Raw genomic sequence first — 15,489 nt, forward strand, 5'->3', positions numbered from 1 at the left:
GATTTTAAATTTTTAGTTTACTTTGGACCAGAGAAAGGTAAATGAGTCATATTCATATGAGGTTTTGAGGTAAGTTGGCAATTCAGGTATCTTTTTATTATCCATCTATATATACACATACATATATAACATATACATTACCTTCAACAGATTCAATTTCATAGAGCGCTGTAATATGTCAGGCGTGAACCGAAATATTCTTTCCATATTTCCAATTTTTAGCTATTCACATCAGCCCCAGTTGTAGAGGAAACGCTGCTTTTCACAGCAAGAGATCGAGGAAGATAACAAACCTGATACCTTAATATTTCACGACGGTATATAAACATGTTCAACCAGTGCAGATATAGATCAATCTCTAGCCTAGACAAGTCATCCAGAGAACATCAGGACATACCGCATGGACTCCTATTAAACACTGACCCACCAAACTTCAATCACCATTGATAGTCAAGACGGGGCGAAGGAAATAATTTTGACAGACCGTCTGTTATCCACTTCCGCCCAGAAGGATTCCTTATCCAGCAGAAGTTCGTGTCCGACCAGCATTTTCATAGACGACTCACAAGTCAATCTACATATACAGCACCAGACTAGAGGTGACCAGCAGTTTTGGGATACTACTAAGGTTCAACACAATCAACCACCCGTGATCGCACTTCAGTTGAACTCAAGGATTTTAAAAATACTTGGCAAATCTGAGTATAAATTGATCGTTAATCAGCCCGATGCCCCATATGAGTACCAACCTCAAATCCTTTCTCGGGGGAATGACCGAGGTAAAACTTGGACAGCGAAGAAATTATCGACATGGGTCCGTCCTGCCTATGTCGTCCTTAGAGAATGCTGGAACGGCGAAAGTGAGAGAGCCAATAGCCTATGTTACAGGATTTGTTTGTTCAGCATGACATTCATTGTCAGTATATGTAGCTGTTTTTTTCTAAAAGCGCACATTTTGGTAATGGTCACCCGGTCCATGATAAAGCCAGTCTACTTCTATTGGGGAGTGACCCTATCTGATCCCGATGACTCTTATCCAATAGATCAAGTTAAGTTTGACAGCCTTTGGCTACCACAACCCAGGATAGGGCAGTTAGAACACCCCATGATGGGTGCCTCACTTTTTCCTCTCCTACTTCAATTACATAAATGCTTTTAATGAATTCAAGTAAAGCCTCCTTGACTTCCAAACCGCTGTCTAGAAAGGCAGTCAGAGCAATTTCTTATGTTCTACGGTCCCCTCTATTTTCTTCACAATCCAACGGAGAGCCGTTTCCTTTTTCTTCCAATAGACTGTTGCGAAGCCCACGGTAGCCTTAAGGAATCCTGTCTCCCATCTACAGATCAATTTGACGTGAGAGTGGTCTGAAGAAGGCCAATAACCCGACACTCAGGCGAAAAGTTGGTAAAAAATCATGCTTAGGTTGGACTGGCCGGTCCATGAGGACATCACATAGACTGAATGAGTCTGTAGTGTTCGAAGCCTGTTTTAGTATCGATAGGTTCTATCAAGCGTACATTGCAAAAGATTGAGCCTCACCGCCTACTAACGATTGGTTCTTATCAGTCTAAATTCAAGCTCGGCAGTCTGGGTTAAGGGAGCGTGCATGAGATCTTTTCTGCTTTTCTTGTGAATACCCTTATTGCTTGTAGGTTGGGTACATTTGTCCAACTTGATACATCACAATTCGTCAATAAAATACTTGATTCCCCCACCTTCCTTACCTCCGCCAGACTGACAAAAGTCCATTTCATCGGCAAAGAAAGTGATAAACCAACTCCATGTCCTCCCCGTTTGTAGCCTATCCTACACGCCAAGCTCAAAGCATAGGTGCAATACGACAGTGATCTGAGATGACGACCGCAAGTACTCCCACTGTAGATGTGTTTAGTTTGTTTGTTTGTTCTTTTCCAATCCAAACATTTCATCTATTAGGTACTTGAGCCCTAACAATTGTTCCGGTTCGCTCACAGCAATTTCTTTGTCCTAACAGAGCATTATAAAAATACGCCAGAAGGATCGATACGCACCATCTCTTTTTTGACTTCAAAACATCGCGAATAGGTGGCGCCATTAAACGGGTAGCTCTGGACTTGAGGTCGCCGTTAAGACAGATCCTAGGTTTTTCTTTAGAGTATTTACTGTTCCGTCTAAATCATCAGCAATCCCCGTTAAGGAATCTGATATTTGCGATGGGTATCCTCAAATCGTAGGCATTCACACGTTAGTGACGTGCCCTCTACAGGTGAGAGACTAAAAAAGCTCGCTGGTGTTTTCGAGCAGAATAGCACTGAAACAATACCGCTGTAATTATTTGAAGGCTCGAACACAGCCTCCAACATAAGAGTAGGATCAATCCACTCTAAGTTGAACTCATTTTAGTAACAAGACTCATCAAACCTACGTCAACTTCACAAACTCGAGCGTATATCTGAAATTTGCAGAAAACTCCATATCTATCTTCTACCCCAACAGAGCAGCGCGGATAGCAAGCCTACTACCACCGCTTCGCCTCACAGACCATCGAATCAGAGACTTAAATATGGAAATCAAGAAATGATATAAACAATGGAAGAACATATGGGGTAAAGTATATCCACCGTTCCACTTAAAAAGCTTCATCGCTTCGCTTTGAATGAAATTTGGTGAAATTGCTGTGCTATATAGTAGTGTTAATTTCACTTAAGTTCGCTCCTAAATTTTGGATGGTTACGGAGATATAATCGTCTCAATTCTCAATTTATTTGTGGAAGCCTTTTTTCTATAAATCATAAGTCGTGTAATTCCATTATTTTCGAATATAAATATAAAAAAATTTTTTAGAAAAATTTTAGTAAAAATTTTATCAAAAAATATTTTTTTTTAATTTTTTTCATAGAGGGGCATTTTTCATATTTTTATTTTTAAATAAAAGCTTGGTATTTTTTCTTTAAAATGATACCTTTTTTATTTTGGCACGCGAAAATTTCTTTAATACATTTTTATTTTAAACATATAGAGTTCCAGCTAAAATTCACGCATAAATTTTATAAATTTTATTATTTTTTTTTTCAAGTTTGAACATTTTATGTATTTTTATTTCTATTTTTAGATAAAAGCTTGATATTTTTCCTGTAAAATGATACCTATCTCGTTATGCTTCCCGAAAATTTCTTTGATAATTTTTTTTTTAACATAGAGGTACAGATAAAACTTCACCCACATAATGCCATTATATTAATTTTATAATCACTTGAACACCTGTATATTATTGTGTGTATAAAACCATTTTATTTATTTCATTCTACAGGTTGTACTTACGACTATTACTAGTTTAGTGAATAAATTTAATCTAAAATTATACATACTGGCATTAAAATCTATTCAGTTCAAAGTCATTATATAGTAGAGTTGTACATACTAATGTTTTTTTTTTGTTTTTGGGAAATTCTTGGCTGCTAGTATGAAGGGAAAATATTTTTACTTCAAGCTGTGTTGTAGAAGCAGGAATAAATGAATGAAATTTTTGTGTTCCAGGTATTGGTTCAGCTGAATGAAAACGATATTTGAATTCGTTGCCTGTTTTTGCATGACTCTCCTTAGAACTGAACAAAATCTCTGTTTGAAGTAAGTTTCCTTTGGCCCACTGATAAAAAGAATCGCAATTAAGAATTTGACTATCCGGTGAAGCTTGTAAACTGGCACGCCTTGCCAGTCTTTTCAAGTTTCCACCAACTCCATCACATGCGCCTTTGCCATGTGCACTAGCATGGAAATGCCATTCTGCTCGAATACCGAAATCTTCCTCGTGATGTACAAGATTTTGAAAGTTTTACTTGTTTTTAAAATGTTGTGCTGCCCCGTCAGTAAAGTATATAATTCTGGTAACTTTGAAGTTGTTAGTTAAATACTTCACCAGTAGTTGTTGGAGATCATATACAGCTACTGTGTCATGTTTTAGACTATCTGATAAAATTGCCATACTTTTATGTGAAACAGTATTTCCTTCCTTATAATAAAAAACGACAGTGAATATCGTGATCTGGTCATTATTCCAGTGAAAAGATTGTGCAGCATTTTGAGCAATGAAATAGTAATTTTCAGCAAAGTCACTTGTTACGACAAATTCGCCTTCTTTTAGGTTCTCTCTTCTATCTTTGAAAAAGCTCGACTGTTGTTTGGCAATATATGAATGAGGCTTTAACTTGTAAATGCGATCGCATAGTTCTTCCACAAAATCTTCCAAATTAGAAACTATAGTGCGCAATGTACATCTGTCGGTTTGTTGCCAGCTCACATACTCTACTTTTTCTATATCTTTATCTTCAAAAACTGATTTTAAAGACATTTTAAAAATCTCTACTCCGGGACATTTTTGACACTCATTGAGATTGCATTCCGCAGTTAATTATTTTAAAAACATCTTCATAACTTTCAAAAGGAAAGTCAGTTCCAAGAGTCACGTCTTTGAAGTTGACAGATTTCAGCATAAGGTTTACGTTTTCGTGATGGACGCAAACACACACCGTGTGAGTACCACTGGCACCAGCCAAAACACAGTGGCGTGGCTTTAGTCCGGAAAATTTTGATAAACCAATCTGTACTTCGGGGTGTGTATTTGTTAATTTTCGGGCAGCATAACAAGATAGGTATAATTTTAAAGGAAAAATATCAAGCTTTTATTTAAAAATAGAAATAAAAATACATAAAATGTTCAAACTTGAAAAAAAAAAAAAATTATAAAATTTATGGGTTAATTTTAGCTGGAACTCTATATGTTTAAAATAAAAATGTATTAAAGAAATTTTCGCGTGCCAAAATAAAATAGGTATCATTTTAAAGGAAAAATATCAAGCTTTTATTTAAAAATAAAAATATGAAAAATGCCCCTCTGAAAAAAATTAAAAAAAAAAAGTTGTTTAATAAAATTTTTTTATATTTATATTCCAAAAGAATGGAAAAAATACTTTAGAAACCGTTTTATTCATTTCTTCTTAGAAAGCCAATTACACGACTCATGATTTATAGAAAAAAGGCTTCCACAAAAAAATTGAGAATTCAGACGCTTATATCTCCGTAACCATCCAAAATTTAGGAGCGAACTTAAGTGAAATTAACACTACTATATAGCACAGCAATTTCACCAAATTTCATTCAAATCGAAGCGATGAAGCTTTTTAAGTGGAACGGTTGACATACTTTACCCCATATTAGGGATGGTGCTCAGCAGAGATACGGACGGCGAAACCCGTTTGATATGACCGTGTACCGAGAGGTCATAAACGATCTTTTTTTTCCCCCGTTTTCTTGGAATTCGAACTCAGCGCATTACCGAAGAATTGCGTTCAAAGTGATACTCGTGTACCTAGTGATAGAATGATACGAGTACTGAGTGAGTAGTATCGATACTTTTCCAAAAAATACTCGGGTATTTCGTACTCGATGCTTTTTTCCAAGTACTGAGTAAAGTAGCGATACTTTACCAAGAGCGTGGTCTAAATATTTAAGATCAACGAAGTTCAGTCCATTAAGACCATAACTTGAGCATAAATTGAGATTATCGCCGATGCGGTAAAAGTTCCGCGTTTAACTTAAACCGAATTTTGATAATGGTGGAGTGGGAGACGATCTGCATATAGTGGTAAAAGAAAAGTATGTGTTTACTGTTCAGAATCACTGACTCCAACAAAATTATGAAATGCTAACTACATAAAATTTCAATATATTTTAACCTGTCATGCAATAGAGCTTTTTCGTTCTACTGTGAAATTGTGGTGGATGGAGTCAGCAGCTTTTACAGTATCGTCGACGATATATCGGTATTGAAAATGGTCGAAGTCAGATTATATCCACGCCTACTTTCAAAACTGGTAAAAAGAACAATACTTTAACAAATTCTGCTGAAGTGGTGAAACTTGATGAGTGGATAAAAAAAAGTTGCTATGTACAATATAATATTTATTACAATTTTGTAAAATTGGCATGGCGCCGCCCACATTAGGCATGAGAAAATTTAAAAGTTTTTCAAACCGTTAATCAAAAGCAGTTGATATCACTTTGCGATAAGGCGGAAATATGGTCCTTGGTATAATATAGGTCCGATTAAAACCGGATAAGGACCACGTCTACTTTGATGAAATGGAGCTTACAGTTTGAATCTTAACAAAATTTCAAATATATAGATATATGGTACTTCTAGTAGAGATAGATTTATCAAAAGCTTTTGATACAGTCAACCACGGCACGTTCTTACAAGACTTGTTGGTCCTCGTAGTCTCAAAAGGTGGACCGCAAATTATCTGTGTTGTCGGCAGACATCGGTGCAATTCAGGACCGTAGCATTTAAGCCCAGAAGAATTAAACATCGCGGCGTTCTATCGCCGCTTCTGTTTAACTTCCAGAAGGAGTTACCATTTTTTCCTACGCCGATGACTGCACGATAATGGCTACAGGTCCCAGCCCACCCATCGATGAGCTATGTAATAAAATAAACAACTATGTCACTGAAATCATTGGGGACCTTATTTACAATATGGACATGTTAAATTTCGACCATATTCGACATCCACGTCAATGACATTACGCTACCGAATGTCTTACACCCAAAAATACTGGGTGTGACGTTCGTTCAGGATCTACATTTTGGCGAACATTCACCGCAATTGTTCCTAGAATCCAGAGCCGTAACAAAATTCTGAAATATCTTGCCGGCAGCACTTGGGGTAAAGATAAAGAGACGCTCATTACCACTTTCAAAGCAATTGACCGGCCGATTGGTTACTCATTTTAAGAGAATACGGACCTGTCAAAACACCGCTCTCAGAATCGATATGGTCTGTCTTCTTTTTCCCCAGAGCACCACCAACATAGTGAGGCGACAGTGCTCCCCATTAGGGAGAAATGAAATGCTGAAAAAAACAGTTTCTGTTGAATATACAGAGACCTGGGCATCCCTTTCAGGGTCTTAAGAAGTCATCTCCTCAAGCATTACGGAGAAATACACCACCTGAGATCTCAACCGTATGTAGAAGAACACAAAAAGGTACTCAGTGATATCCACAAAAAGACGTCGGACCGGATCGCTCGGCGAACTTCGTTCTTAGAGTTAAATACTTCGAACTCGCAGAAGAACTCGGACTCGCTTGTGTCCACGCCTTTCCCGCTTGGTCGATCATGAGCACCTCTCGCGATCTCTTTATCTCGTCCAAAATAAGTTGGGCCTCTACGGAGGGAGGGATGGAGGGATGCGCCATTTTCAGCTAGTTCGTCCGCTTTTTCATTCCCATCCATTCCCATATGATCTGGGACCCAATATAGATGTATGCTTCTCCCTGTTCAGATTCTTTCCGGGGACTGCTTACAGTCTAACGCACTTTTAGGTGCTGCGTTATGCGAGATTATTGCCTTCATTGCCGCTTGCCTGTTAATATAAAAGTTGAAGCGGCTGCAATTGAATCTATTTTCTTCCAATGTTTCTACGCTAGTGATCTGGCAGCTTGTAGAATCTGTTTAATTTCGGATGAGCACAGTATACCGTAGAACCTACTCCTTCTACTACTTTGGAACCATCGGTGTACACGGGTATCGCCTCGCCCGCCATTTGTGCACCCTTTCGCCAACCATCCACCTCTATTGTGGCTCTAAGAGTCCCTTCGAAGCGCAAATACGGAATCAGGTATGTCATTTCATAATAAATTTAGCAAACAACGCAAATTAAAATATATTACTGGGCTACTGAGCTGGTCTAATTGTATGCTGGGTTTGCTCAGTTATTTACCTTTTTAATACAAGTTACGGTGCACTTTCCAACATAGAAAACCATACAATAACAAATACATGATAATGTTGTTTATTGCTTTGAACATTACTGCAATTTCAATACATAGCGGCATAATCGTATGATTTTGCGGTTCTTTCATTGTGCACATATTTGTATTTATACAGGGACCAAATTGAACAGCAGGACAGTTATCGAAAAGAAGACGAATCGAGTGGCCAGCAAGGGCAGCAATTTTTTTAACGCGTCATGTCAAATAAATTTACCTTCAAATTTGTTGTATTTTTTTTTAGCGAACTTCAGCGACAGCACAGCCTAGTTCTCCTACAACAACCGGCAGAATTTAATGCGACTGCAGAAAGCACTTCAAGGTAATGCAAAGCGGTCAGTAACGTCAATGCTAATATACCCTGATGACGTTCCAAAAGTTATGAAGGAACTTGAATTTAACTTTGGACGCCAGGACTTGCTGATACGCTGCCAATTGCAGAAAGTGCAGCAGTTTCCTGCCATTAACGATAGCCACCTTGAGCAGATATTACAATTTTCGAATCGCGTCGCCAATATTTCAGCGTTTTTCAAGTCAGCCAAATGTGAGCACTATCTTATGAATCCCATGTTGCTGGAACAATTGGTTTCTAAGCTTCCTTCATCCAAACAATTTGAATGGAGTATGCCACTAATGTTTCGCCACTGTTGACGTATTTTCAAATTGGCTGAGCGATTTGGCAAAAGTAGTTGCGACTATGCCCGGGGTTAGTAACAGTGCCCTGCGTTCTAGCCAACAAACCTTACCACAGCCGCGATATAATGCACAAACTAATCATCAGACCGGTCCAAAGGGAGGGTCGGCTCGCAGAGTTGTTCATAGCAACCACGAGCAGCTGGCATGTCCTTCATGCAACGAAGCTCACACTTTGCCAGAATGCCGAAGATTTCAGTCGCTCGACCTTGTCAACAAGTGGTCATTGGTTAAACAACATCGCCTTTGTTTTGGATGCCTGGAAAAAGGTCATAACCTTTTAAATTGTCGTCGCCGCAAGCAATGTTCCATCAACGGTTGCAAACGTATGCACCATAAGATGTTGCACAAGGATATAGGATCATCCTCTACGTCGTCGTCCGACCGGGAACGAATTTTGAATTGTCGAAATGACCAGGTAACCAGTCTTTTTAAAGTTGTCCCAGTTACATTGTCAGGTCCTCGAGGAAAAATGTCTATCTACGCGATGTTCGATGAAGGGTCATCAGTGTCGCTTTTGGAAGAAGATGTCGCAACACAGTTAGGTTTACGAGGTCGTGTCATGCCTCTCACTCTTCAATGGTACGGTGACAGCCAGACAACAGAAAGCTCCAGAAAAGTGTCTCTTGAAATAGGAGAAGTAAATAGTCGCCATACATACTCACTGAAAAACGTCCATACGATAAAGGGTCTCCATTTGCCAAAGCAATCATTTGAAAAAAGTAAGTTTAATCATTTAAAATCTTTGCCTATAGAGAACTATGAAGATGTCGAACCAGTCTTACTGTTGGGTTTGGACAACTGTCACTTGTGTTTGTCCAACAAAGTCGTCGAAGCCGGACATGATCAACCAGTAGCAGCGGAAACTAAGTTGGGTTGGGTGGTATACGGACCACACCAACAAGAAAGCGTTGACATGCCCGGGGTGCTTCATATACGTAAGTCGGAATCATATAAACAATTAAACAATTTAATGGAGGAGTATTTTTCAAATGAGAGCTTTGGAGTCCGGAGTACCAAAATCGTATTGGAATCGGATGAAAATCAACGAGCCAGGAAAATTCTGTTAGAAACCACAAAAAACATCGGCCAGAGGTATGAAGTAGGATTGCTTTGGAGACAAGATTTTACCGAACTCGCGTCGAGTTATGCAATGGCGAAGCAGCGCTTATTGAGTACTGAGTGTAGAATGCAGAAGGATGCCGTTTATGCTGAAAATTATAAAAAGGAAATCGCCAAATATATAGAAAAGGGGTATGCTAGAAAGCTGACACAAGATGAAGCCGCTATTGAAAATCCCAAACCTTGGTATCTCCCTCATTTTGGTGTTGTTAATCCGTCGAAACCGGGAAAACTGCGTATTGTCTTTGACGCAGCCGCCGTTACAAGTTCTACATCGTTAAACTCCGCACTACTGAACGGCCCGGAACAAGCGCAACCGCTTATAGCGATCATCCATAAATTTCGTCAAGGTATTGTTGCAGTAGCCGGAGATATACAAGAGATGTTCTCTCTGGTACGAATAATTGATAAAGATCAAGATTCTCAACGTTTTTTGTGGCGAGATGGTAAGTCAAACGAACCAATCTCTACCTATGTAATGTCGTCGATGATATTTGGAGCTATTTGTTCACCTTGCTGCGCCGAATATATAAATAACGTCAATGCCGCTAAATTTGAGACCGCCATGCCAGGTGGTAGCCATGCTGTCATAGCTAACACATACGTTGACGATCTGGTCATAAGCTTTGATAGCGCCGAAGAAGCTCTAAACATCACAAAAGAAGCCATTAAAATAAATGCAACCGCGGGTTTTAAATTACGCAATTTTATATGTAACAATGAAGAGGTTCAATACAAATTAAATGGGGAAAATTTAGATAGTAACTCGGAACTCGTCAAAATGGATCGCAATACAAAAACTGAAAAGGTGCTTGGTATGTATTGGAATACCACTAATGATGCTCTTGAATTTCAATTTCAGTTTTACAAAATCGCCCGGGATGTTCTGAATGGCACGCGAACGCCAACAAAGCGAGAATTGTTAGTCATATCTATGTCAATTTATGACCCATTCGGACTTCTGGCAAACATCACCATATTTTTGAAGCTGTTAGTTCAGTCATTGTGGCGACTAGAAATCGAGTGGGATGAGGTAGTACCTCAAGACTTGGCACATCAATGGAAGACGTGGTGGGAAAATTTTCAGTCGGTGAAGAATTTCACGGTGCCGCGCTGTTATTCTGCATTATTATCTGTTGCTGATGATATTCAATTACATATTTTTGTGGATGCAATTTCCTCGGCATACGCCGCCGTCGGATATCTCCGAATAAAACGAGGGAACGAGGTCGATGTTACGCTGGTTTCGGCCAAAGCAAGATGCACACCACTCAAGGCAATACCACGTTTAGAGCTACAAGGTGCAGTTTTGGGGTGTCGCCTAAAAGAATGATTGGTCCACTGTCATGACTTTCGCATCAATAGTACAACATTTTGGAGCGATTCAAAAACTATCATATTGTGGATTCGTTCAACTAGCAGAACGTATAAACAGTTTGTCGCATTCCGCACAGCTGAGATTTTAAGTACGACAACATCAGATCAATGGCGATGGGTTCCTACAGCGCTTAACGTAGCAGACGAAGCAACAAGAACGTCCACAACATTTCAGTACGGTACACGGTCAAGATGGCTGAATGGTTGTTGTTGTTGTTGTTGTAGCGATACGGTTGCTCCCCGAAGGTTTAGGGAGTGATCGATGTGATGGTCCTTTGCCGTTTACAGATCCGGTACGCTCCGGTAACACAGCATCATTAAGGAGCTGGCCCGACCATCTCGGGAACGATTTATATGGCCACATTAAACCTTCAGGCCAATCCGGTATTTTAGTCGCCTCTTACGACAGGCATACCTACCGCGGGTATATTCTAACCCCCTGACCCGCTGGGTTAATGGCTGAATGGTCTATCCTTTCTCTATGAAGAAGAAGAAGAAGCACGCTGGCCGCGGGAAACATGCGAATTGATGTCTGAACAATGTGCCGTGGAGGAAGCACCTAAAAGAGTCATGCTTACAAACCAAGGGGAGTATCCAATCAAATTTTGTAATTTTTCTTTATATTTAAAGCTCACCAGAGTTCTGGCCTGGGTACTAAGGTTCGCTAAAAACACTAGATGTGATATTCGTCACAAGGGGGAATTAAACGCCATGGAAATTGCCGATGCGGAAAAAACTATTTTACGTCAAGTTCAAACCGAATCATTCGCCGAAGAAATACATTCCATTAAAACGAAGAAGTCAATATCGAAGTCATCAGCCATATATCAGCTAACGCCGTTTTTAGACGATGATGGTTTGTTGAAGGTCAACGGTAGAATTAATGCCGCCTATTGTTTACGTCTTTCCGCGCGTCGTCCTGTAATTCTGCCACAAAATCACCACGTCACGCGTCTAATCGTCCAGCAATACCATAGTAAGCTGCATCACCAAAATGATCGTCTGGCAATAAATGAAATACGCCAAAAATTTTAGGTTCCACGCCTAAATGCCGTATTGAAATCCATCAAGAGGGAGTGTCCAGTGTGCATTTACAACAATGCGAAGCCAGTTACACCACTCATGGGTCAGTTGCCAACAGATCGCCTTACACCATACGTTCGCCCATTTTCTTACGCCGGTGTCGACTATTGTGCACCATTTTTTGTTGCAATTGGTCGAAGGGAGAAGCGATGGGTTGCACTATTCATGTGCCTGACAACACGAGCCATACACTTAGAGATAGCGGAAGATCTATCGACTGACGCATTTATTATTACCTTTAGAAATTTTGTCAACCGCCGAGGAGTGCCAGTGAAGATTAGAAGCGACAACGGTACTAACTTCGTGGGAGCCCAAAAACAACTTAATGAAGAAAACCGTTTATTTGACTTTAATCTTATTGAACAGGAAATGTCTCGCCAAAATATTTAGTGGGTATTCAATTGTCCATCTAACCCATCAGCAGGAGGTTGCTGGGAGCGCCTCGTACAATGTATCAAAAGGTTATTACAACGGGTCTTAAAGGAAGAAACTCCGCGACTGGAAACGTTCAGAAGCGTACTGATAGAAGCCGAAAACATCGTAAACAGCCGCCCGCTAACTGAACTGCCTGTAGCGCCACAAGACGAGGAGCCCTTGACACCCAACCATTTTCTGCTAGGATGCCTCAACTCAACGCAAACTCCTAGTATAAACGACGAGCATGTATGCCTTCGAAAACAATGGCGAATATCGCAAAATATAAAAGATCGACTGTGGAAGAGATGGACCACCGAATACTTGCCTCAACTTTTACGACGCTCTAAATGGAGAGATCAGGCAACGCCTTTAAAACCGGGGCAATTAGTGATTGTATGTGATCACACTGTACCACGAAGCAAGTGGATGCGAGGTCGGGTGACGGAGGTATTTACTGCGAAAGACGGCCAAGTACGGAGTGCTATGGTTCGAACCGCATCCGGATTAATACGTCGACCAGCCAGTAAGCTAGCCGCTTTAATGGTTGGTGAATCCTCATGCGGATCCACCGGGGGGTGGGATGTCATTTCATAATAAATTTAGCAAACAACGCAAATTAAAATATATTACTGGGTTACTGAGCTGGTCTAATTGTCTGCTTGGTTTGCTCAGTTATTTTACCTTTTTAATACAAGTTACGGTGCACTTTCCAACATAGAAAACCATACAATAACAAATACATGCTAATGTTGTTTATTGCTTTGAACATTACTGCAATTTCAATGCATAGCGGCATAATCGTATGATTTTGCGGTTCTTTCATTGTGCACACATTTGTATTTATACAGGGACCAAATTGAACAGCAGGACAGTTATCGAAAAGAAGACGAATCGAGTGGCCAGCAAGGGCAGCAATTTTTTTAACGCGTCATGTCAAATTAATTTACCTTCAAATTTGTTGTATTTTATTTTAAATTTTATCGTGTTTAATTAAATGTAATTTAAATACATATTAAAAACCTCTCGCCTTTTATTCATCGTCGTCGACAAGGTAGTTTGTTCGTCCTGTACACTCAGAGAAAAAATCGTTTTAAAACGAATGAAACAAGTTCGAAATTAAGAACATTCGTTGACAAAAGTCGTGACCGATGGGCTTGTTTTAAGAACAGTTTTTCCAAACCACTTTGGTATTGATGTGTAAACCTTTTGTGTTCATTTCAAGCACTACTTGGGCTTGATTTAAGATTTTTCGTTCTCACGCTTCGAGAACGATTTAACAGTTTTCGGTATCAATTCAAGAACGGTTTGTACTTGATCATTGGTGGGGAGGTAGTTTTTCCAATTAAAACCCATTTATTTATTTTTTTTATTAATAACATATTTTTTTTGTCATTAATAAAAAATATTAATAACAAAAAAAATTAGTATTAAAATTCCAAAAGATTTGAAAAAACGCATAATATGCATTTTTTCATACATTTCGCTTATTTAGAAATTCTTCTTATTTGTTGATGCAATCTGAATATATGTATATTTAAAACATTGCATAACAAGATTGAGAATTACCTGTGCATATGTGAATGGAACTCAACGAAAAATAAGAGTTAAAAAATTTAATATAACTAATAAAATTTTTTAAAAAACTTCAGAGTTTGACGGTAATCGAACTCGCGCCACACGATCGCAACCGCAACATCGTAGCCGCTGGGACACTACATCTGCTTGATAGCTTGTGCCAAATGTTGTATTTAACATTGTAGTACACATGAATTATACCGTTTCTTTTTTCTTGAACTTAATTTAAGAACATTGTTCTCATTAATAGAACATTTGTTCATATTTTAAGACCAGCCGTTCTCTTTTCAAGAAACTGGTTGTCAGTTCAAGAACAAGGTTTTTGTTTTGGGAACAGGTCGTTCGTTTTTCAAGAACAAAAAAGTAAGAACATGACAAGTTTGAATTGAGTCCGGTGGGGCTGGATTTTAGAACGGCCTTTTTCTCTGAGTGTAATTGATGACGCTATAATTCTATGTCCGTATGGTCTGCGCTCAAGCTGCCATGTTCTTTGACACCAGGTCTACAGGTGGGATGTGAAGAATAGCATACAGTGGATCCGTCGGAGAGAGAGGGCGAGAAACCCCACGAACACCCCAGCATCCTTTTACATGCATAAAGTGCCGTCGAGGCCTTCACTCTCTCCTCCACGTTGAGCTTCCACAACTTACTGTTTAGAATGATTCTTAGATATTTTGTACAAGGTTTTACCGGCTGGGTAACCCCTCCTAGCTTAGGCCTGGTCCAATTCCGGATCTTGTAACTCTTAGTAAACAAGACCATATCCGTCTTCTCTGTGTTGGCTGTCAACCGGATATTAGATGCCAAGGTATATTTAACCCAAAGCGTCCGATCCATCAAAGAGGTAATCGTTGGAAGGCACTTTCCAGTCGATCCATCTGGTTATGGCTGGATGTACTTCAATGTATATCGGCCGTTTGGTGACATTATTAAAAGCCCAGGTAACGTCTAACAAAACTCCTACGGCACACTCTTTATATTCCAGGGATTTGTCTATGTTTATTACCACCATATGGTGGAAGATAACGTTGGCCTAATGAACCTTTACTCTTTGAAATACATATGACCGATCGGTCCCACCTTTGGTAAGAAATCTACACGAGTATTTCTCCAAGAGTGCGGTACATGATTAAGTCTTATGTATCCATCCAATATTATTTTAAGCAATTCCACGACCGCTCTACTTGAAATTTGTACCATGGCTGGGAATATACCATCTGGGACCGGCGATTTAAACTTAGAGAAAGTCTTTATAGCCCATTCGATCTTGGTTTAGGTCACCGTGCCCGGCACTACCTGCTCAGTGGTCGAAGTGTAAGTGCTGTCTGCTGGTTTTTCTGAATCATCTCCCGATGGAAAATATGGGTCGAAAAGCAGCTCAAAAGACTCCTAATTAGTCATTGGATTATGGTCCCC

The 15,489-nt window shown here is 39.5% G+C and overlaps 1 protein-coding gene across 4 annotated transcripts in view; it reads right to left on the reverse strand.

The window, feature by feature from the left end:
* Nucleotides 1-15,489, reverse strand: part of LOC137253561 (putative uncharacterized protein DDB_G0282133) — an 84,348-nt gene that overhangs the window by 9,592 nt on the left and 59,267 nt on the right. The window lies entirely within an intron of this gene.

This window comes from Eurosta solidaginis, chromosome 5 (genome assembly GCF_040869045.1).
Source record: "Eurosta solidaginis isolate ZX-2024a chromosome 5, ASM4086904v1, whole genome shotgun sequence".
NCBI classification, from domain to species: domain Eukaryota; kingdom Metazoa; phylum Arthropoda; class Insecta; order Diptera; family Tephritidae; genus Eurosta; species Eurosta solidaginis.